The sequence below is a fragment of the Mus caroli genome, chromosome 1, assembly GCF_900094665.2.
Source record: "Mus caroli chromosome 1, CAROLI_EIJ_v1.1, whole genome shotgun sequence".
Taxonomy (NCBI): domain Eukaryota; kingdom Metazoa; phylum Chordata; class Mammalia; order Rodentia; family Muridae; genus Mus; species Mus caroli.
In genome coordinates, this window is record NC_034570.1 from 69485116 (window position 1) to 69509316 (window position 24201).

General features: G+C 43.8%; 2 long non-coding RNA genes across 2 annotated transcripts in view; one reads left to right on the forward strand and one right to left on the reverse strand.

Moving 5' to 3' along the window:
* LOC115030374 overlaps positions 1 to 3101 on the reverse strand; it is an 8372-nt gene extending 5271 nt beyond the window's left edge. Inside the window, exons 1-2 of the long non-coding RNA XR_003835961.1 lie at positions 2947 to 3101; positions 2469 to 2596 (exon numbers count right to left, since the gene is read on the reverse strand). This is a non-coding gene — a long non-coding RNA (uncharacterized LOC115030374). The remainder of the gene's footprint in view (positions 1 to 2468; positions 2597 to 2946) is intronic.
* Positions 1 to 24201, forward strand: part of LOC115030375 — a 36605-nt gene that overhangs the window by 9801 nt on the left and 2603 nt on the right. The gene's annotated exons all lie outside the window — the stretch shown is intronic.

The window sequence follows — 24201 nt, forward strand, 5'->3', positions numbered from 1 at the left end:
GCATTTCTTAGCATTCACAATAGTGTCGGAGTTTGGTGGCTGTATCTGGGATAAATCCCCAGGTGGGGACAGTCTCTGGATGACCTTTCCTTCAATCTCTACTCTGCACTTTGTCCCATATTTGCTCCTGTGTGTATTTTGTTCCCCTTTCTAAGAAGGACTGAAGCATCCACACTTTGGTCTTTCTAATTCTTGAGCTTCATGTGGTCTGTGAATGGCATATTGGGTATTCCAAGTTTTGGGCTAATATCCACTTATCAGTGAGTGCGTACCATATGTGGTTTTTTTGTGATTGAGTTACCTCACTCAGGATGATATTTTCTAGGTCCTTCCATTTGCCTGAGAATTTCATGAATTCATCATTTTTAATAGCTGATTAGTACTCCATTGTATAAATGTACCACAATTTCTGTATCCATTCCTCTGTTGAAGGTCATCTGGGTTGTTTTTACCTTCTGGCTATTATAAATAAGGCTGCTATGAACATAGTGGAGCATGTGTTTTTGTTATATGTTGGAGTACCTTTTGGGAATATGCCCAGGAGTGGTATTGCTGGATCCTCCGGTAGTACTATGTTCAATTTTCTGAGGAACCACCAAACTGATTTCCAGAGTGGTTGTACCAGCTTGCAGTCCCACCAGCAATGGAGGAGTGTTCCTCTTTCTCCACATCCTTGCCAGCATCTGCTATCACCTGAGTTTTTGATTTTAGCCATTTTGACTGGTGTGAGGTGTAATCTCAGGGTTGTTTTGATTTGCATTTTCCTGATAGAAGGTAGCTTTGAAAAGAACTTTCTAGGAGAATGGTGCCAGTTTAGGTGTTCTCTGCTGTTTTAGGAAGTGCTTTCCTTTGTGCATTTTCGATGGATTGGATACTTATGCCCCTCCCCAGATTCATATGTTAAAATCTAACCCCAAGTGTAGTAATATAACCAGGTAGGGCCTCTAGGAAGTTATTGGGTCATGAGGGCAAAGCCCTCCCCAGCAGGACTGATGCCCTTATAGAAGAACCTGAGGCAAGTGAGGATCCAGTCTGGAAACACCAAGTGTGGGGCTGGGGAGATGAGTCCGTTAGTAAATTGCTTGCTTTGCCATGCAAGGACTTGCACAGGGTCCCTGGAACCCATGCAAAAAGAAAAAAGAAAAAAGCCAAACATTGGTGACACCCATGTATAATCCCCATGTTGGGGAATTCCATATAGGAAAATCACTGGGGCTTGCAGGCCTGCCAGTCTGGCCAGCTTAATGAGTATCAGGCCAGTGAGAGACTCCGTTTCACTTACAACGTGTGTGGTGCCTGAGGGATGACACCCTGTGGTTACTCCTGACTTCTACATGCATGCATACACATGTACACTACCACCACCACCACAACAACAACAACACACACACACACACACACACACACACACACACACACACACTCACACACAAGTTCCAGTCAGACACCACATCTGTCCCTGCCTTAATCCTGAACTCCCCGTTCTCTGGGATCTTCAGCAATACATCCCAGTTGTTTAGCAGTGTTCGGCATTTGGTTCTAGCAGGCCCTAATATAGTAAGACCCAAATTCCTTTATTGATGCTTTGGAATCTTAATCCAAATGCTTTTTGCAATTTTATGTGCATGGTTTTAGCCAGTGTAACTTCTGACTATTTGCAAGAAAGATGAGTGTTGTATACAATTAGGAGCGTAGAATGCGATCTTGGCCTTAAGCCATAGATTTTTCTAGGCTCCGAGTAGCAAATTAGAATCAAAGTTTCTAATTTTTGCTTTATAAGCATGCATTATTTTCAGCACACTGAAGGTGGGTGTCAGGAGGGCATGGGAGTGCCTAAGGCCTGCTGAAATGAGAGATTTTTAAAAAATCTGCCTGCATTGTGGTTACTTCTCTGCTTATAAATTATACTTGCATGTTGTTCACAGAACTGATTTTCTAATTAGTTAGAACAGAATTCATCAAGGAAAGACAGTTAAAGCAGTTATTCCCTGGAACCTGGGGACTAAGTTGACACAGGAAACCCATTTCTAAGAGATGTTCTGGAATCAGAAGGTCACACTTGAGCTGCCTTGACTTAAGTGCAGAAGTACAGCAGCACGTTGACTCTCCTCTGTGAAGGAGTCAGCCCATCCTGTCTGCCCTTCTTAATTGAATTCATTTGTATGTGTGTGTGTGTGTGTGTGTGTGTGTGTGTGTGTATGTGTATGAATATGTGTGTGTATGTGTTTATGTGTATGAATGTGTGTGTATATGTATATATGTATGAATGTGTGTGTGTGTATATGTGTATGAATGTGCGTGTGTGTAGGCAGAGGTGGTCAAACTTGAGTCCACATGTTTTATGAGGCAGTATGTCTTGCTGGGTCCTGGGGCTTGCTGATTTGACTAGACTAGCTGACCAGTGAGCCCCAGGAATCCTCCCGTCTCCAGGCCCCCAGTTCTGGGATTATAAGTTCATACCACCATACCTGGCTTTTTCCATGGGTGATGGGAATCGAACTCAGGTCCTCAGGCTTGTGTGGCAAGTATCTCACTCAGCAATCCAGCCTTCTCCGCAGCCCCCTTTCTATTCTTTCTGCACATGGCACCTACAGCTCTGTAAAATTTTTGTTAATATTAGATTTCACATAATCACACTTTCACTTGGAGAAAAGATTTAATGGTTTCTAGAAGAAAAAAAGAAAACCCACAGCCTGGGAACAATGCTATTGCAAGCTCAGAGGGCTGAGCACACGCTACACATTTGGAAGTCAACAGAGTGAGCGGAGACGGGGAATGGATGGTCCCTCCTGAGTGTTCTCCTTTGAGGAAACCAAATGCTTCTTCTAATAAATTTGCTTTGCGTTGAAATGACTCTAACTGCCGGAATTACTCAGAGTATTCTTCCTAAGAACTTGTCAGTCTTCTAGCAGAGAAGTCTTCATCCGAAATTGGCTTGAAGCTTACCCTGGTGGAGGGGTTCTCCTTGGTGTCTGGATTGGTCCTTGCTATGGGGGATTGCCCGGAGCATGGTGGGACCCTCGGTGGTGATGCAGCCTCCTACTGTCATTTAATCATGAGGGACACCCTGATTCTTACCCAGCTCTCTTAACTAGTCTGCATTTTCCCTCCTGCCTGCCTTCAGGCATGATAAGAGCAATGGCCCCAGCAACAGCCAAAAGGCCTCTTTTGAAAGGATGTCCCTAATCTATCACAGCTGTGACATATGACACTCTAAATTAAGAAGCCCGGGCTTTGGCTGCTCCCAAATGAACAAGCCACGTGCTGACCTTATGATCAGACACTTTGGGGTCATGGTGGGTCAAGGGGCATCTGTTTGTCATTTCCTGTCAGAACAGTGCTATTTTCAGAAATGGCCAGGGAACATAAAGAATGTGGTGGGTGCTCTTTCTCAGTTGTCTCTTAAGGTACTTTTTTTGGGAAAGGAGCCTAGGAAAAGAAAATGACTAGTTGCACTGAACTAAGAATGAAGACTCCAAGGCTGGTCAGCCCAGTTTGTACAGTGCTTGCCCCACCTATGCAAGGCCCTGTATTCAATCCCCAACACTTCGTAAACTGGGCACAGTGATACTTGCCTGTGATTTTGGCATTTGGGTGGTAGAGAGAAGGGGATCAGACATTCAAGGTTTTGTTTGATATAGTGAATTTGAGGAAAGCCTGGGCTAAATAACTGTTAGGATCTGCCTGCCCACAACCTGACTTCAGGACCTCAGCAGCAGCGGCCACACCTCCACATCTCCAGTTGCCAAATGCAGCATGCACACCCTTGAAATGGTTCTTACCATTACAGCTCACTCTCTGTCTCTCAGTCTCTGTCTCCTGCTTGTCCCCTACTAAGAGGTTACCTTTCACTTCCTCCTCATTCTCTTGTGTGAGATCTGTTGTGTGATGTCACCTCTGTGGCATTCCTTGGTCCCAATTGATTTGCCAAGCCAAAACCCTAACAATGATACCTTATCTTAAAAAAAGGTCTCAACATTTGAGAGGTTGAGGTCAGACAGTTGTGGCTTGGAAGCCAATATAAAACCAAGCCAAACCAAACAAGTGAAGACATCCAAGTCGCATGTGGTTTTGTGTCCAAGCTGGGGAGAAGCCCTGGTGTTTCCTCAGTGTGGACAGTGTACAAGAACAGGAAGTTCATCAGCAAAGTGTAGAACTGGAGGCTGGCTGCGTCCTTCAGCTGCTGTGTCATAAAAAAAAACTGTGTAGAAAAGTAGAATTTGATGCTTTTGTTGGGAAGAACTGTAAATACTGAGAGAAAGAAGATGAATTTATTTCCAGGTTACCCTTTCTTACAACCCAACATCTTCAAAGGGTTCAGTTGATAATGTCAAGAGAGCCTGAGGTGCTTGACACAACCAGAGCTTGGCATCTTATAGACAGTGGTTAAAAATGGTGACGGTAATGACCATCATTATAACAAATAACGCCAGGCAGTTGCATAGTCATGCCTATCCAATGTAAAGAAGAGAACTAACATAAATAGGAAGTTGGTTTATGTTTGCAAGCTTACAGCAGCAGGGCAACCTATTTCAGATGAGCTGCTAATTATCTGGATAATTCTCTGTTCTCATATTAGTTTTCTGTGGCAGCTGTAATAAACTCAGGTGACCGGAACACCGGGAAGTTATTCTCTCATGGGTCTGAAGGTTTGAAGTTTGAAGTCACGTTGTTGAGGTGAAAAGTTACTTCTTCCTGTGCACCTTCAGGGTGCATCCAGTCTCCAGGACTCCCTGCTCAGAACAGGCAGGGTAGGATTGTGCTGGAGGCCAGTGGAAGCTTGGGTTAGGGGGCAGATGCTGAGCAATGTATCTGCCCAGCAGTCTTTTGCTTGTTTATGCTAAAAATCTTCCTCCCTTGTGAAAGAGAAGGTGAATGGAGAGGCTTGTGAGTGGAGATGACAGGGCTTGGTCACAGATTGCACATAGGGGTTGAAGGCCAGAGAGTAGCCAATGATGACTGATTTCTTGCTTCAGAGACTGGCAGAGTTACTGACAGATGCGAGGAAGTCGGGAAGGTGACCCTTGCTGGGAGGGCAGCTGGCGATGTTTAAGGGTGGATTCTAGCATCGGGAGTGTAGAAAGTTCCTGCCTTACTCATAGTCACAGTGGCTGACCATCCTGAGTCTTCTCTCTCTCTCTCTCTCTCTCTCTCTCTCTCTCTCTCTCTCGTGTGTGTGTGTGTGTGTGTGTGTGTGTGTGTGTGTGTGTATGTGTGTACATGTTCGCAGGTAGGGGAGGGCTGATTGTGTCATTTTCTGGTCTCTAGATGTCAGCAGTTAAAAAAAAAAATCAAAAGATCCTTGGAGCCTCTGTTTGTAATAGGTCTGCAGAGCAATTTCTGTCTACTATTTGTAAATGGTATGTGTGGCTTTCAGTGACTTCTTATTGCGGAGGCTGGAAAAATATACAACTTCTTCTGCTTATTCAATAATTAGTGGGTAATAAACTCCACCAAAGCTCTTCTGTCATTTCTCAAGTACCAAATGTTTGACTTCTCAAATATCTGTGTCTCTCAGTCTTTGACTGCTATCCAACCATTTAACTGGTTAATACCAGCACCAAGATAAATACATAGAGACCTTTTAACCCAGAGACTTTGAGTGACAGCTTGAACTAAATCGCTGGGCTTCTACCAAAAGAAAACACAAAGGCAAACCCTTAACGAAGTTAGACGCAGACATGTTTTGAAGGTCAGGTAATTTATTTTTTTGAGGGAAAGAAAGAGCAAAGAATTAAATTTTATTAATTACATGTATATTTTCAGTCCCAGGAAGAAATAGCCACCTAGAATTTCTGTACTGAAAGTCCGAACGAAATGACATGAAGCTTTATAAATCACCGAAGAGGTCTAGACGGTGTGAGTTTTGCAAATTAAAGTTGTTTCTCTCTCCTTCCCGGGCCTTTGTGGTTTGTCACAAAAATGATCTCCACCACAATGATTTTGTACGGCGTCAGTATTTCTGATCAGACACAAACACCTGAAAAAATATATATCACACTCTCAGTATGCATTAGCCTGGACATCAAAACACTGTCATGAACTCGAGGTCTGTACCTTCTAGCAAAATAACATACTGGTGTATGGTAGAACTCTGACACCATAGTTCCTGCAAACAGACACACTCGTGCATGCACGCTTGTGGATATTTGTACACGTGTGCAGAGTTACAGTGTCTGAAAGAAAATGTCCAGCAGGCAGGCCGAGGAGCAGAAAAACAAGCAGCAGAGACAGTCCCAGGGGCAGACAGAGTCATCAGTGAGATCCTTCTTGTCACTTCCTCAGCTCAATATTGAGTTGCTCCAGTGCTCTCGGGAGAGCACTATATTAATTTAATAGACACTTTTGCTGGAAATATTTCTCCCCCACTCATGCAGATTTTGTGCCTCCGCCTCATCATTCCCTCTTTTCCAAAGTGAAGCATCAGGCATGGGGTGGGAGCTCATGCTTGGCTGTACAAAAGTCAGCTAGCAAGTGCTATGGCAGACTCTGGGTCCAGAAGGGAGATGCGTGACCAGGTTGTAAGGAGGCTTTGTCAATTTGGGGGTTATGTCTTGATCTTCAAGTTTGTTCTCTGGCGTTCCCTGGAAAAATGATTCTCACTTGGAACATTCCAATTAATCTTGGACGGATCTATTGGGGAATTGTTTAGGGTGCTTAAGACATCACTGGAGAATTTGCAAAGAGTGTCCAGGAGACCACAGAATCCTCAAATGGAGCTTAAAAATGAATTCCCCTCTCCAATGCCTTCCCTAACTAGGTGCCGAGTCATGGGTCTTCACCCATGTTGACTGTTAGGCTTGCTGGTGTACCTACATCGTAAGAGACCACTTTGTGGCTAGGGACTTCAGCCTGGTCACTCACTTCTCTGACCATTATGCTCACTGGCTGTAATAACCCAAGGGTGCCCAGAGTATGTACTGGACAGAGAATCACCCAAATTAATTCTTAGCTCTGACCCTGCCTCCCGCAAACATAAAGGTTCATCTAAAGTCATTTTCCCCATGGAATAGAAATGACTAACGTCATTATTTCTTCCGACTTCTTTCTTTGCCTTTGGTAGATGGCCACAGTTTCTTTCCTTGTAACATTTCTATCCATTAGGGCTGGCTTTTTGGAGTTTCTGTTTCTCTGCCTCTGTTACTCTAATCTTTCAATGCCCCTATCTCTGCCATCCTGACATGTTCTCCTCTACTTCACCCTCCTGCATGGCCAGAATTTGCCTTCCACATGGATATTTAGAAGATCTAAGCTAGGTCATTGACAAAGAGTTAATGGAGTAGAAACCATAGTTTTAGATTTTCGTTCACAGGGTTATAACTTTTATGGCATTTTTTCAGATTATGAAAAATATTTCATCTTAAGAGATACATAGAAAGAAATAGTCTCAAATTGGTCACAGCAAGCATGAAAAGAAAGCAAGATGCCTTATATATGATTATAGACTGTCTAGTGAGTAATAGGTCAATTTAGCCAGTTGCAGGAAATCTGAAATGGCCTTGCATCCACTGAATGAAGGGGGATGTCTTTATTATCAGACCGTCAACTTTCTTGGCTTTGAGTTCTAGTTCGAGTTACCACTTGACTTTTCCTGGGAAACACACAGAAATGCCTGTTCACTCCAGATAGGAAGCCATCAGACCAAAGAAGTATTCCATCTAAATCAAGATAGGGAACCTAAGAGTTAATTGGCCTTCCTTGCAAGGATCTGACTTGGCAGCTTCATCCCTGCCAAGCCCCACCCCTGCCACAATGTGGTGATAAGTCACAACGTTTACACTGCTGGAGTCCCTACACCAGTCAGCGTTTCATCTCCCATGCAACTCTGGCCCATGCATCCCCCAAGGCCACATGCATCTGGGGTGCAGAAGGGAATGCTGGCTGGAATCGCAGTTGAGAGTCGGCTGACATCCCCCAAACCCCACTTCTGTGAGGAAATGGGAGTAGTCATGGTAAAGGTCTCCTATGGGTAATCATAGATGTCGCATCAAGCAAACCAAACACTGTATGCCAGATCACAGATCAGAAGCCTCTCAAGATGGCGCTTGATCATAAGCGTCCAGGGGCTAGTACCAACCTATTGTTTAAATATTCCTAGAAAACTTTGCTTCTGAAGGAAAAAAAATGATATTTTCAGGTGCATAGCAGGCCCACAAGAGGAAAGGAGTTAACCATTATTGAGCTATTATGACTTTGATGTTTAATGCATACTTACTTCATTTAATTGTTTGCAAAAATCTATATGGATAAGTATTAGGATTAACAGAAAGCTGGCATAATGAATGCCTGATTTTGGTGACTTAACACACAGATTATTTTTTCTAAACAGACAGTTCAGTTCGATTCCTGGACTATGGTTTCAAGGATGGGGCGGGTGATGGGTGGGATCTCCACCTCATCCAGATATTCAAGGACTCAGAGAGATGGAAGATCTGTCATTTAGAGCACATATCTACAAACAGCCAGTCAGAGGGGTGAAGAATGGAGAGACATGTGTGTGGGAAGTCTGTATGATTGTGGCTTAAAAGTTACACGTTATCATGTTTGTTCCCTTTTTACTGATAAGGTCTGCGACTCATAAATACCCTTATCTTCAAAGATGTAGTTTTGTTAAATACCCAGAAGACAAAATAAGACATTTGATAGTAATGGCCTTTGTCATAGGAGAGTGAATGGTAGGAATTATTCTCCTTGTGTAGTTAAGGAGGGTACTTGTTCTCTGTTTTTTGAACAGCTGTGGATCTCTGCAGTAGCCTCTGTCTCTGCAATAAGCTTCTTGGGCAAGAGGGTGAAAACTATACTTATTGATGTCTTTTGATCAGGGACAGATTTTTTCTTCTTTCTTTTTTCCCCGACATACAGAATGCCCCAGGATCTCCTAGACTAGTGGTTCTCAACCTTTCTTAATGCTATGATCCTTTCATAGAGCTCCTCAGGTTGTGGTACCCACCCAACTATATAGTTATTTTCATTGCTATTTCCTAAGTGGAATTTTGCTACTGTCATGAATCGTAATTAAATATTTTTGAAGATAGAGGTTGCCACAGGTTGATGAGGGCCATTCTGGAAGTTCTTGATGAAACCGCTGTGATGATTTTAATTGCCATTTCCTGAGCACTGTCCCTTTAACAATGTGAGCAGATGTAGATTGCATTATTCCACAAGTGCCTCATAGAGAAACTGAGGCCCAGAGTTATTCTGTAACATGCCTAACAAGGAGGAGGTTGGAGTAGTCTGCAAAATCATGTCTTCATACTTAGATGTTTCAACACACTGTAATACTGCTCACCCCGCCTCCCTGGAGAACCAGCCCTGTGTTCATAATGCCAACTGGGTAGAGACTGGAGGAGGGTCAGAGCAGCAGGCTGGAAACATTGCTAGAGTACATGTTATCATTTATTAAGCACAGCCTTCCTCTGGAAATCAATTCTCTCTTCTATTTGTAAAGCATGACTGGAAGTGTCTCAGTGGTAGAGCAAGCCTTTAACTCACAGAATATTTGCTCTGCCCCTCTGACACATTCCGAGATATTCTTCAAGTCAGGGTTGGGGGAGTTGGGTAGTATCTCTATAAACAAATGCTAGTTGGGGACCTTCCTACAGTGGAACTCATTATTCTGGGAAGTGGGACAGGGTACCATGGGATCTCGTCCTCCTCAGGCTTTCAGATGGGTTGGGGAAATGGAAAATAGATACATAAAAGACAACAATGCAGGTTGAGTTTGCTGAGAGCCCAAGGACCTTTGCCAATAATAAGTGTTAGTGGATCTCCGGGAGATAGATAGGTTTTGAGTAGTTGCTAATATCCTGGCCCCAGTCCTGGGTGATTTCATATGTTATCACATCCATCCTAGAGGAATTCGGCAGTGGGAGTAATTGCCGAGGATTGGGATGGCCAACAAGTCAGAGAGGAGGTAAGGCTTGAGCTGGGTTGAATTATGAGGTGATATTTTTCAACAGTAATGAAAGCTGGCTGGGCTGAAACCCGGAGCATAATTTCTCACTGGCTGGCTGCTCCAGATAGCAATAGCTTCAGTGCCCTTCAGAATGGAATTTTTCTCAGCCAGGGAAGATGTGTGAGGTGTGCCTGGCAGGTAAGGAGCCTTCCATTTGCCTTCCATCCATCGCTCTAATTAAGCATACTATGCTTTCCTTCTGAGCTCTTCCAAGTCTCCAGAAGTTCTGAGACATTAAGGTAGTGGCTTAAATGACAGTTTGCAGAGGGGAAATTATGCAGGCCTGGAGAGGAGAATCTTTGAAGTCCCTTTCACATCGGGGATGAGGAGGGAGTTAAGAAATGGGGTTGGGCTGGAGCACTGAAGAAAGCATTTTGAGACATACTTATTTTTTTTTATTGTGTGCATATGATGTATACATATGATGTTTGTGTGATACATGTGATGTGTATATGATATGTGTATTGTGATGTATACACATGCATAATGTATGTATGTGGGTGGTATGTATACTTGCTCACATACATGCATGTGTACACTTGCCACAAAGTATATGTGGAGATCAAGGATGTTCTTGATTGTTGGTCCCTGCCTTCTATATGAACTAACCAGTACCCCCCCGCCCCCCGGAGCTCGTGTCTCTAGCTGCATATGTATCAGAAGATGGCCTAGTCGGCCATCAGTGGAAAGAGAGGCCCATTGGTCATGCAAACTTTATATGCCTCAGTACAGGGGAACGCCAGGGCCAAGAAGTGGGAGTGGGTGGTTGGGGGAGTGGGTGGGGGAGCATGTGGAGGACTTTTGGGATAGCATTGGAAATGTAAATGAAATAAATATCTAATAAAAAAAGCCCCCATTTTGTTGTTTGTCATTGTATACAGCAGACTAGCTTCCCCTTAAGCTTTGGGGGATTCTCCTATCTCTCATCTCCTGTCTCCACAAAGGAGCACTGAGATTACAGATATGTGCTACTATGTTGTCTTTTCCACAGGTTCTGGGCAGTCACACTGGGGTCTTCACGCTCACATTTGGTGTCCAGGTTTCGTTTCCGTTTCTGTGACAAACCACGAAGACAAAATGCAATTTTCCAAAGAAAGGGTTTCTTTTAACTCACAATTCCAGGTTCTAATTCACCATAGCCATGAAGTCAGGGCAGCGGGAACTTGAAACAGCTTCTCACATCACACTCACAGCTAAGAGCAGAGAGGAGGAACTCGTGTTCAGCTTACTTTCTCCTGTCCTCGGTAGGCCGGGACTCAAGCTTAGGGGGTGACACCACCAGTAGTGGTCTGCTTCTCCCCACCTCAGGTAACAATCAAGACAATCCGCCACAGGCATGCTCACGTGCCAGACTTATCCAGACAATCCTTCATTGAGCCTTTCTTCCCCACTGACTTTAGATTACATCAAGTTGTCGATTAAAGCTAATCATGACACAGGACAAGTGCTCTGCTCACTGAGCCATATTCCTCCAGCCCTCTTCTTATTTGAGCCCTCTTCTGTAGAGGGACTCTTTGTGCAATGTGTGGATGGTTTACCCGTCAATAAAAGGCTGTTGGCCTATGAAATTGGGCAGGAAATAAGGAGGTGGAAAATCTGGTATAGAGAGAGGATTTCAGGGATAGAGTCAGAGGCATGGAAGGATTCAACCCGGAACTCTGAGGAGAGGTAGCAAGTCATGTGGCACTCATAGAATAGAACAAATGGGTAATGGGCTTATCAGCTAGTTAGTGGACAGGCCCGAGCTTTTGGCCTAAGCCTTTATTCATATATAACTCAGGCTCAGGGTTGTTATTTTGTGCTCTTGGACATTGGTGAAACGGTATGTGGTTAACACTTACCTATGTAATTGCTGTTGCTTTGTTTCTTCAACAGACTCTGAGGTCCCTTACAGCAGAAGGCTCCTGGTCTAGTATTCTTCCAGGAGTTAGAGAATAACAGAAAATGTAGATAGACTTAAATCATCCACGTGCATTATTTTATTTAGTCCTTAAAATGATGCAAGTACCTTTTCCTGATGAAGAAGCTGATGTCTGAAGGACCTGCTGCTGCTGGTACTGCTTAAAAGAAGAAAGGATGAAGGGTTGAGGGTATCAACTTTTAATTTTTAAAAAAGGGGTTTTTTTTGGTAGCAATTTTATTGGGATATAACTCATACACCTCAAAATTCACCTATTTATAATGGGCCAGTGGTTTGTAGTATACCCAGCTGTGCAACAACCATCAGAAGGATTGGAGACCATTTTCACCTGTGCCAAAGCAGCTCCATGCCCTTTGGTAACCACTTCCCTGTCCACTCAACTTGTCCCTTCCTCTCATCCCTAGAAAACTATGAATTTCCTTTCTGCCTGTGGCAATTTGCTATTTCATGTGAATGGGATTATAAAATATGTAGTCTTCTGTGTGCAGCCTCTTTCACTAACCATGTTTTCAAGGCTCCCGTGTGTTGTAGTGTGTGTTCCTAGTCATGACTAAACATTCCATTTTATGGATGAATCACATTTTATTTATTCATTCATCTGCTGATGGACATTTGTTCATATTGTTACCATTTTTTGTATCTATTGTGAATAAGGTTTTATGGACATATATATGTTTTGTGTGGGTGTGTGCTTTCATTTCTCTCAGCTACATATACAAGAGGGGGACTTACTGGATCCTATAGTAATTGAGTGTTCCGATGTGGCTGCATCATTGGGCATTTCTACCAGCATAGAAACATGTCTATGTTAATCTCTTACAAGACAGTTTATATGTTGCCTGGAAACACACACACACACACACACACATAGAGGCACTCACACATGCACACACATGTGCACATACAGGTAGGTGTACAAGCAGTGCACACAGACAGACAGACAATTCATACAGTTTTGAAAAGCTCTAATGAAACCCATTAGAAAGTGGAGAGTCTTCTAATGAGAAACCTTAAACCCGAAGCTCGGGTTTAGAAGCTCACCACTTACCAGCTTGGAGGCACCAATGGAGCTAAGTGCTGCAGAGCTAATAAAGGAGCTGCCATGTGTGTGCCACTTTATTCCCGGAGGCATTAGGGGGATTTTCTGCTTATTTCTAGCTCCAAGTGGCTGCTAGCAGGACACAAGCAGGTGTGGCAATCACCCAGGATTGTCTATTATCCCGAAAAGCCATTGACATTTGCAGAAAGACTGCACATAGAAGGAGACACATTGTAATATCTATGCATATGTCATGCTGATCTCTTGAAAAGTTATGTATTCTCGGCATCAAGTTTGTTGCCACTTGATTGCAAGTGACATAAACCTCAAGGCCATTCTTTCAAAATGAACTAAGGAAGGGAAACAGAGAGAGTAAGAGTAATTCTTCCCTTCCCCGCTTGCCACACACTGCTGAAAGAGGCCCAAAAGGTGATTTTGAAGGAGGTGCACTTGAATAAGCCTTGAGCCTTTCTGTCTGGGTAGAAGAGCTTTTGCTGTGTGTTTGTTCTAAGTGCACTGGGAAGAAGATATAAGAGCATAAGCCATGGTCTCTGCCCTCCGGGAAAGTCTATCCTGGGCTGTTAAAGAATAACTCGGTGCTAACCTGTGCGCACACAGGGGTCAAGAGAAGGCCGAGGTGGAGTGTGCTGGAGTGTGGCTAAGTAAGCTTTCACAGGAAGCGAGGCCGACTTTAAAGTCAACTGTGGAGCTGAGTTAAGCCAAAAGATTTCCGATTGTTATTTCAGGTAGGACCAGTGACATCAACATGGTAAAAGGTGTAGGTGTTAGGACATCTGGGGACAGATGAGTGAGCCATTGATAAAATACAGGCTAGGCAGAAAACATATTCAGAAACTGTAGTGATGAAAGGTTGGAAGCTGGATAGATGCTCTCCTGCAAGAAGGGACAGAGAGTTTGAATACAAGGATCTTTCTTTTAGTTCAGCTACCATTGAGCTCTGGTTATTGGCTGTATGACTTGGGGCTTCTGTGTCTTCATCCATATACTGTGGAGGCAGGGCTCAACCTGGTTACTAAAACTTCCCCTATTACACGTCTCCCCAAGTGTTTAATATACAGAGCCTTGGATCTGACTCTTGAAGGTCATGTATTGCAGGTATCCTATGATTCATGCTTTTCAACTAATGTTCCTAGAACAGCTGTGCACATGGCAACCCAATATAAAAACCATAAACATACTTAAGACTTTATGAGATTGTGTGTATGTGACCTTTTTTTAAAGTGTGACTTAATTGTGCAGTTCTCAAGCAAGAAATTTGTAGACAACAACGTTATGTTGTTGTGTCAAAAGGTTGGGCATACCTGGGTGGGGTCTATGAGTCCTGGACACTTGGTTACCTGTTGGAATCATCTGGGAGAAAATTTTCAAACCAATGACTCATAAGTTTCATCCTAGAAATGCAACTGCATAGTTTATTGTCTTGAATCTGAAATGTCCCCCAAATGCTTATTCCCAAACTTGTGGCACCATTTTGAAGACCAATATGTTCTGGGGAAGCAGAAAGACTAGCTGGAGAAATAGGCCATTAGGGGGAGGCCTTTGTAGGTTTACAGCCCCTTGGTATGCCTATCTTTTATTAGCTATCCTACTCGGACATCACGTCCACAACCTCTGCCTCGTGCTTCCTCACCATGAAGTTCTCTGTCATGCTCGGCTGCAACCTCCTGAGTCTGGGAACCAAAACAAAGCTTTGCTCCTTGAAGCTGTTTCTTGCATGTGTTTTGGTCACAGTAATGAGAAAGTAACTAACACGTGTGGGTATTAGGTGACCTGGTGGATACCCAGGTCATCCAGATGGAAAATTGCCCATCTCTGGAGAGTGTGGCACTGTGGGTTGAATAGGAGCCTTTAGAGGCTGAAAAGGATTGAAACGGTCTCTGTAACTGGAGCTTTCAAGGCTTCGTGTCTGTGAAAGGCCCGCGGAGATCAGATAGAGGTGCCTCTTCCAGGCTGTACTGCACAATTTATAAGTGGCAGGAGAAAAGATGTCCGAGCACAGGTGTCGTTGAAGGCATGTCACCTGTGCACATCTCATTGTTTGAAGCACGAGGCCCACCAGCAAGGAAATAAAGGTTGCTGTCAGCTGGAAAGGGTGACAGTGCTGCCAGTTCCTCTGTGTGACAGGACCTAGCATCTATGCCCAGTAAAGACATAGGAGGTCAATGGGGAGAGGTCACAACAGCCTGGAGGTGGCAGGAGAGTGTGACATAGCCTTCACCTGCATTATTAACTGAAGGATGGGCCCTACCAGAGGACCAGAAAAGTACAAGTGAGGCGGATATTAGATTTTATTTTAAGGGACATCAATCTTCAAGTATCCTTTAATTTTCTGATAATTCTAGGTGTATCTCTGTTGATCAGTGGATAATCGATCCAACAGCCCTCTAACAGTTGCTGATACACCTTTTGACAAGGAGGGAGGAAACTCTAGGTTAGAATCCCAGATAGGTACTGATTCTGTTGCTCAAATGTAGCCGTGGGGTGTGCTGATTATCAAGTCTGTCTGGTTCCTAATTTCCAGGGGTCTGATATGAGAGAATGGAGACCTTCTATTTCCAACGGTTGGTATTGCTTGTCACCCACAAGGCTAACGCAGAGTTGGCCTCTTCAGTGAATTTGGCTAGAACTCTCAGCTTGTTTAAAAAGAGAGAGGTTAATAATAGCACCGGTGGGAAAGGGAGGCAGAAAGGAAATTACATTTTGAAGTGGTATATAAATAAATGACCTTCAGGAAACAGTGGTGGGCCCTTCCAAAATTGAGGGCAGGATTTAGAAGCCCCACTCCAGGTTCTCACCTCTGTAGGCTCTCCAGTCTCTCACATACAGCCAAGGGGCTCTCCACCAGATAATCCAGGGCTGAAATGTGAAGTTTGTCCATAGCAGTGCTACCAAAACAAAGGTCGTCCTTGGGGGCTTGACCAAATCTTATTGCATGCCAGCAGGGATGCCCCAATCTGTCTTCCACACCAGCAGGGATGCCCCAACCTGTCTTCCATAAGCTGGGGGACCCTATGGGCAGATCCCTGGAACAAATCTTGGCATCATTCCTGGGGGAACACCAACCTCAGAGTTTCCCAAAAAGAAGTGCAGACTAAGAACGTTGTAAGGAATGCGGGCCTTGCAGACTATAGATCACCAGAATCTTTCAAGGGGAAACAAAATAAAACAAAACAAAAACAAACCCAAAGCCCCAACCTCACCCCCCCCCCCAACACAACCAAAAACCGAACCAAACCAAACCCAAATTCACTAAAGTAAAAAGAAACCAAGTAGCTTAGTGGTTGTTTGAATTACCCTGTTTATTTATTTATTTATTTATTTATTTATTTATTTATTTATTGGGCAAGGGATTTTTTTTGTCTTTGTCCTTCTTAAAAATGTTTTATGAGGAAAGAAATAATGAGTCTTGCTTGAGGAGCATTCATTACTGCTGTATCAGTGTGTCATAGGACAAGCACTGAAAAACGCCCCTCATTACCTCCCTATCACTACAACAGAAAATGATCCTAAAGTAAAAAATATAGACAAATAAGAACAATAACTTAGTGTTAGAAAATCTTGGTTTCTAGGTCAGTTTGACTATAGATTATGAATGTGGTGTGTGTGTGTGTGTGTATGTTTGTGCATGTGAAGGGAGTAGGTTAATGTAGATGTTTTTTTTCTATTGGTGCTCACCTTAGATTTTAAGGCAGGTGTCTCATAGAATCTATAGCACATTATTTTGGCCAGACCAGCTTTTGAGCCAGCCCCTACGATCTGCTGGATTCTGTTTGATCTCCTCCTCAACTGGAGCTGGGGTTCCAACCCTTGCCACCGTTCCTAGCTTGGGCCTGGTGCAGAGAATCTGGATTCAGGTTCTCAGGCTTTGGAGAGAAGTTTTGATCTAATGTGTGATTTTCAGAATGTAGCCTGTAAATATCACCTGGGGAGCTTGATAAAAATGGAGATCCTGGGGCAGTTCTAGTTTCTGCTGTAATGTTGGTTTCTACATAGCATCCGGGAACCTGAATTTAAGCAAGCCTACCTGACTGACTGGCCTGAGGACAGAGCCATCCAGAGTTCCTGTGCTAAGGGAAGGTGAGTGATGCAGGCTCTTGACAGGGCCAACCTTAGCATCCTGGCACAGACAACCACCCTGTTCCTCCCTTTAGTTATCACTCGGGCTTCCAATGAATACATGTCACAGGCAGTCCATATGTCATCAATGACTTGGACTGCCCTTAGTCACCTAAGGGCACAGGTTGTAGTAGCTTATTAAAATCTGTCTTAGAATCTAGACTTTTCCCACTTTGTGTAATTGAACAGGTTGCTAACCTGTCAACTTCCTCACCATTAAAATGGCAGCAGACACACAGGTTAGCCCTGTTGTTTTCTGTAAAAATCTCTGGGCTGTGCTAAGCCTTGAATGAAAATGAGCTCTCATCGGTATGATAGCTGTTGGGATGAAGGCAAGGGGAGAAGGAGGAGATGAGTTCACACAGAGCCTGAAGGAGGAAAATAGCAATTGTCTGTAATGCTGTCCAGGTGCCGGAGCCTTGTACACTGTTTGTGTGACTGTCAAATGGCGATGCTGCTGTGGAGAACAGTTTTATGCATAGCTAAGGAGAAAAGTTTTCCCATGATAACTCCCATGATTCCCTGCTTCCCTGTGTGGTAGTGACAGGGTGGTGTTCTGTGGAGTGGGGCTCAAACTTAGAGTCTCACTGAGAGAGAAGAGCAATCCTTACTACCATGCCACAGAGGTAAACTCATTGTCAAGTTTCTGGGCTCCTGGTAATGCTGTGGACCACAGAATCGAATGTTCCATCCACTGGCGGGGGTCCTGGGTCGTTCTCTATGCACCTTTTTCCTGGGCGGCCCCCAGGGTTTGAAGATGTTGGCTGTTGCCTCATGGAAATGGTTTCATAGGGATGGTGGACACACAGGGACCATTGCTTCTAGAAGGCTAGCTCTCTATGCCAGAGCTTTGCTTGGGGTTCCAGCGGGTTATTTATTTATTTTTCTAACGCCTACTAAAGTTGGTGCATAAATAATGCAGGCATGAAGTATATGAAACAAACCTTCCTTTCTCCTGTTCGCAAGGCTCTGAAGGCTTTCAGAGGTGATGGGCCTTCCTCTCGAGGACCGTGTCTGAGTCTCTGGGCCTGAATTGAGTCTTTTTGAGTGCTTAACAATGTTTTGTTTCAGTGGTAACCTGCTGACCAGGAAATATGGGTTAAACATAAAGAGTAAAGTAGGTGAGGTTTTCCTCTACAGAGGAAGAAAACCCGAGGCAGCTGGGCTAGAGGCCGAGACCTCGTGGCATCATGCCAGAGGAGGGAGCCCAGTTAGGCAGGGCAGCCTAACTTTGCCTACCTGTCTCTTACTTTGCAGTTTGTTTTCTTCTTCTTGAACTTTCTGCTTCTAGAAAAGGATGGGGAGGAGGAAAGGGAACAAATATAAATGCAAAACCCAATAACTGTCTTTTAAAATATAAAATATCTGGGGCTGGAGAGCTTGGAGAGATGGCTCAGTGGCAAGTGTGTGTGTGTGTGTACTGTTCCTACAGAGAACATGAGTTCAGTTCTTAGCAACTACACTGAATGGCTTACAACTTCCCGCCATTCTACTTCTAGGGGACCCGACATCCTCTGCTGAACTGCTGTGGGCATCCCCTATCATGTGTGCCCAGACCCTACCTTTTGCCTCACACACTTATATATGCATTTAAAAAAATAAAAATAAATCTTTAAATTAAAATCTCTAATTTTTAAATCACATTTGGATTTTGAAAAGCCATTTTCAGCCTTAGAATTCAGCTTCATAAATATCTCACAACCAGGAGGAGGGTGACTAAACACCAGGATGGGTGGTGTTCCATTGAGGATACAAGTTGTGACAATGCACAGACAAGCCAGGAGGTCACCACCTTCTAAAGCAGAGAGAGTCACCCCCTCACTCCTGTGTTGCTTAGCCCTCTGGCCACCAGAGTACACTTTCTCTGCTTTCTGGGGCTCCAATCCTTTCTTTCAGCTCACTGTGCCCCCAACATGAATCCACAAAGAGGCCCCCACCCTGTGTTACCAAACAAACCTAACCTCCGATGCAGGGCACTGATTCACTGATTCAGAGCTCTGGCCGCAGCCAATAATAACAATGTTCTGACATGCTCTAGCTTTGCCTCATAGGCTCCTGGCTTGCTCTCCCCACCTGCCTTTAATTTTTTTCCTTTACCACAAACCAATAGAGATATGCATCAAAGACTTATCAGATAAGTGTGCCGAACAGAACTGAAGTGTTCAGACCATCCAATTTAGCAAATTCTAAATAGCTACCTTCAACTGAGTTCAAAGAATATCATTGTTCTTAAGTTCCTTTAAAAAAAAAACACAAAAAGTTTCCTTGGTTTAACTGAATCAAGTCAGCTACTCCAAGAGAATGTTACAAAGTATTTTTTTTTCTAAACATGAAAAAAATGCAAGAAAACGAAAGCTTACAGAACATTTTTAAAGTGGTAATTTCACTTTTCACAAAGGTTTACGGTTGGTCCACATGGTGATGTCATTGAAATATCCTGGGTTTAAATGTAAGTACTTTAATGACTAGCTAGGGAAAGGAAAACTTTCTTTCCCAAGCAGGCAGCCATAGAGAGCCTTCTGCTTGATAGCCTTGATTACAATGCTCCTTTGTTAACAGATTGTAAGTTTGCCCCGAGGGCTGGTGAGACACTTAAAAGGTGAGAAGATTGTCCTGGACCATGGAGGTTGCTCCCCTCCAAGAAAGACTGAAAAGAAAACATAAAACCAGCCCGAAACTTTACTATTTGTCTTTCTGTGTCTGTTTGCCTTGAGAAGTCTGACAAAAATCAACTTTCGTGTGGAGATCCTGTCAACCCAAGCTTTCCTCTGGCACGGCTGGATTTCCTACTCCACTGGAAAAGATTGTTCACCCTTGTTGCTTGGAAACCTTTCTCATATGAGAAAACACCATTGTCTTTGGGTGTGTCCCTGCCTGCTTAAAGCAAGTTATGGGATTCACTGGACTTCCCGTGGGATATCAAGGGAAAAGGATCTACTTTGGGATAGATATCTAAATGATATCGTCTGGTGTTACAGTGTTCATATTAGATAAGTGATCAGATCGGTCCTTCTCATGGACGAGTGTGATTAGTGATGTTTGGGGGCTCTACTACACCAGAGAATGAAATGTGATATATGACACAATAAAATAGAATATAAAGTAATATTACATCGTATGAGTTGGAGGTGACCTACCCAGTCAGTGGATGCAGTTAGTTTTCTCGTTGTGGTGTGACAAAATACCAGAGAGAAACAGCTCTAAGGAAGGAAGGTTTATCTTGGCTCAGGCTTTCAAAGTTCTTGTCCATTGTGGTTTTGGAAGGCGTGGTGGTGGTGCAGCTGAAGCATGTACTGAGAGTTCTCTATCATAGTCAAGCAGGAATCTGAGAATCAGCGGGAGACCCAGGGGCAGATAGAACTGTCAAAACCCCACTGACCTAATTCTGCCAGTCTCACACCGGCTAAAGGCTCCAAAACTTCAAGAGCCAGAAACTTAGAGGTCAAACCATGAACCTCATGGTGGACATTTCCTATTCAAACTGTAACTACTGGGACTGGAATCCAGAGCTGTTTCTACACCCGTAGACTCTCCATCCTTCCCCAGTACTTCGTTGTTTCATGAGTAGGAGCTTTGTAAATTTGTTGAGATTCATCATAAGACACCTTGACTCTGTGGGCTCAATTCTCTTTTACCTGATATAGTTCTGTGTCCCCTTCTAAACCATTATTGTAGTTAGAAGGGACAAAGAATGGAATGGAATGCCAACAGTAGTGGAAGGTGTTGGATTAAGAAGTGGTTGAAGGGCTGAGGGGTTATCTCAATGGTTAAGGTGCTACCTTTGTGGTCAGGAAGGCAGACATTTACTCTGTAGGTATAACTCAAGATGCAACCCACTTGAGAAAAGCCAGCATGGTAGGATAAGCTTATAATCCCAATAATTCCAGCTCTAAGAAACAGAGGCCAGGCACTGCCTAAGACTCTTTGGCTTGCTAACTTCACTTACTTGGCATGTTCTCTTACAGTTCAGTGAAAGACCCTGTCACAAAATAAAGTGCTGGTCATTACCACATTCCCAATGGACCTCCAACCTCCAAATGCAAATGTACACATATGCATGTACCTCCCCCTCCCTGTGAAAACACACTCACACACACCAAAGGAGATGTGTGAACAAGCGAGAGGAGTCTGGGAAATAGTTAAGCCAGATAGGACAGATCTAACTCTATCCAAATGCAGGGGGATAAAGAGTCTAGTTACTGTTCTCTCCCTGACCAGACCCACATCAGCACTGCTTGCCAAATGTTTCTTCCAGATTTTATCTCCATTTCTCCCCATCGTGGATGGATGTTTTCATTCCTGTTATACCCAAGAAAGTTCCAGAAAAGTACATTTCCAGAACATATACAGAGCAAGTTGGGTTAAATAATATCTAGATTGGCCCCAGAACAGACATTCTCATTGGCGGGTCTTATTTAATGATGTCACCCTAGGGAAGAGTGCAGGACTTTAATCATCAGACAGATAGGAGCTGAATCTTGCCTTGACAGCTGTTTAGCCAAGGGAAAATTTCTAAATCACCCTTGGCTTTACTTCTCTCACCAGCAATGGGAGTAATAGTAGTGTATGCCTCTTGGGTTAATGAAGTATAAAGAAGATAACGTTGATAATGGAGTTACCGGAGTGCATGGCACAGAGCCCGGGTTCCCCAAGTGATTGGCATCATCACTATCAAGCTGTAGTGTGATGTGTCAGGGCTGGACACGTGATGCTCACAAAGTTATAGGCTCTCAAAGAGTAACCCAGGATGGCCCTTGAATTTATTGAGAGCATAGTTGTAAGTATTGGGGGAAATTTTATTTACTTAAATGACTTTTTTTTTTAAGGAACCAGACATAAGCAGAGTCCAGGCCATGCTAGGTTTGTACCTGTGAGCCTGGCCTCAGGATGCCATACTGGTGTCCAGGAGGTATCTCTAGAAGGGCTCCAGTTTCTGCTGTTGCTTAACAATAAATTGAGGAGAAACATGGTTTCAGAAGCAGAGACATTTCATTAGGGAAAGATGTACTTCCGAGACCAGAAGTGAGCTGGAGGAAGAGCAGTCCAATCAGGATTTGGGCTTTCATGTCTCATTGGTTGGGCATCTCCATGCATGCTCTGCTGTCATATGCAGCTCTACCTACGTCATGAGTCATATGTCTCATTAGCATGTTAACTTTTGGTGGGTGTGCGCCTTGGTATCAGAATGAGCCACAGGCTACCACTATGGAACACAGCTGTACCTGAACCAATGTTACCAGCAAGTTTTAGTCATCCTAGGGGAGGGGTAGAGGTGGTTCTAACCTTCTCCTTTGCTAATTTTTCATATGCTGATTTTGCTAGACTTTGTATCCATCTTTCTGGGTACCAATCTCCACTGTGTTTGTCTGCCTCTGTGGCTTCAGATGTAATTCACAATATCAGAGACAGTGCAGTAAATAGGCCCAGGAAGGGAGTGATCAGTGGGTGGTTCACACTGAGATTCTATCCATTCTGGGGAAAACAAGAACTGGGAGATCTTTGTGGAAACTGGACCCCTATCACCATGATAGAGACCCTTCCAAGTACACAACTGCTTATGCCTAGGGATCTTTAAAGATGAGTCACTTGTGATCCACCCTCCAGACAGTGAGAAGCTTCACTGGACACTGTTGTGAGTCCAGTATGTTGTTCACATAGAATGTTACTCCCTCAATGATTGTATCAGGGATTTATAGGTCTCACCATATTTCATTCTGCTGTGATTTGGATCTTGGTAGGTTTTTTCCATCTGCTTAGTGCCACTGAGAATTCGACCTCTGGAGGTGACTTTACCATGCCTCTTACATGAAGATTAGCTCCAGGGGAGAAGGGCACAATCAGATACTTTTGTGGACATGCCTTAGCCTTGAATGGGTAGTCAGCAGGAAAGAGCCAGACAGGGAAGGAGAAGGAACTGAGGGAAGAAAAGGATGGAGGGACAAATAGCTTAGCCTTGATCACAATTCTGTCCTGATGCTATGTGTGGATATGTCTATGTCGAGATTGTGAATTCCAAGAAATGCTTAGGGTTTCTCATTTTACAAAAGGCTAGCAAAAGGCAGGCTTTCTAGTGGCTTTTCAAAACAGTGAAAAGGAGGCTCTTATGCAGGTACACTTTGTGTGTGGGTGTGGAAGACCTAGTGGGAGAGATGACACCCTAAGGAGAGACCCTTGTGCCTGTCTCTACTTTTCTGTCCTCTAGCATCTTTTCACCGGCAAAGTCAGTTGAATCTGACCTTCAAAGACATAATAAACTTACACTGTCCACCCAGCCAAGTCCTTTAAGGACAAAGAACTCTGCCAAGCCTGGAATGAGTAGAGATCGTACATCTCACTAAACATTTGGTTTCTTTTCTCTTTCAAACATGGGGTATTTTTAAGACCTCATTTCTCTCAGCTCAGACTGGAATACAAAGCTGTTACTGTAAGAGAGAAAGAAGGCAGTGAAAGCAGCCTGGGGCCCAGGTTCCCTCCCTTTCTGCTAACCTGTCTCACAGCTTAATTTGCATACATCCTAGCCTTTGTCTCAAGGCTTTCTAGAGGTTGAAAGATGGCCACAGTCAGGATGGGAGGAAATTAGGTCCCCACCCTTGTCCAAACTGTAAATCTCTTTTCCATCACTAGTTCCTAGCTCCTAATTTGTATGGAATAAGAAAACTGAAGCGGCAGGTTTGTGGACCCAAATGCCTAGTAACAACAGAACAAATTCCTTGACCTCTCTGATACTCTTTTTGTGTAAATGGGGACAGCGACCTCTCACTCCGGAGTCTCACAGGAGACTCCAGGTTATTTGTGTGACATTTGGAAAATTACTGTGAAAGGGGAAGGCAGTCACAGGTGTTGCTTAACAAAGGAGAGGCCAGAACAGTCTATAGCAGGACAAGAAATAGCTTAGTCTGGGTCACAATTGTGTCCTAGTGTGATATGGTATGGGAGCGCACACCCAATGGACACACACATCCCTTCCTCTGCTTATTCTTTTGAAGGCTCCTCCATTGATACTTAGCACCAGTACTGAAGAAAGAGACCCTGTGCTCCTAAGTGCATCATTGAGATGGTACTCTCTGCTGAGGACTCAGCATCATTGAGATGGTATTCTCTGCTGAGGACTCAGCATCATTGAGATGGTACTCTCTGCNTGGTACTCTC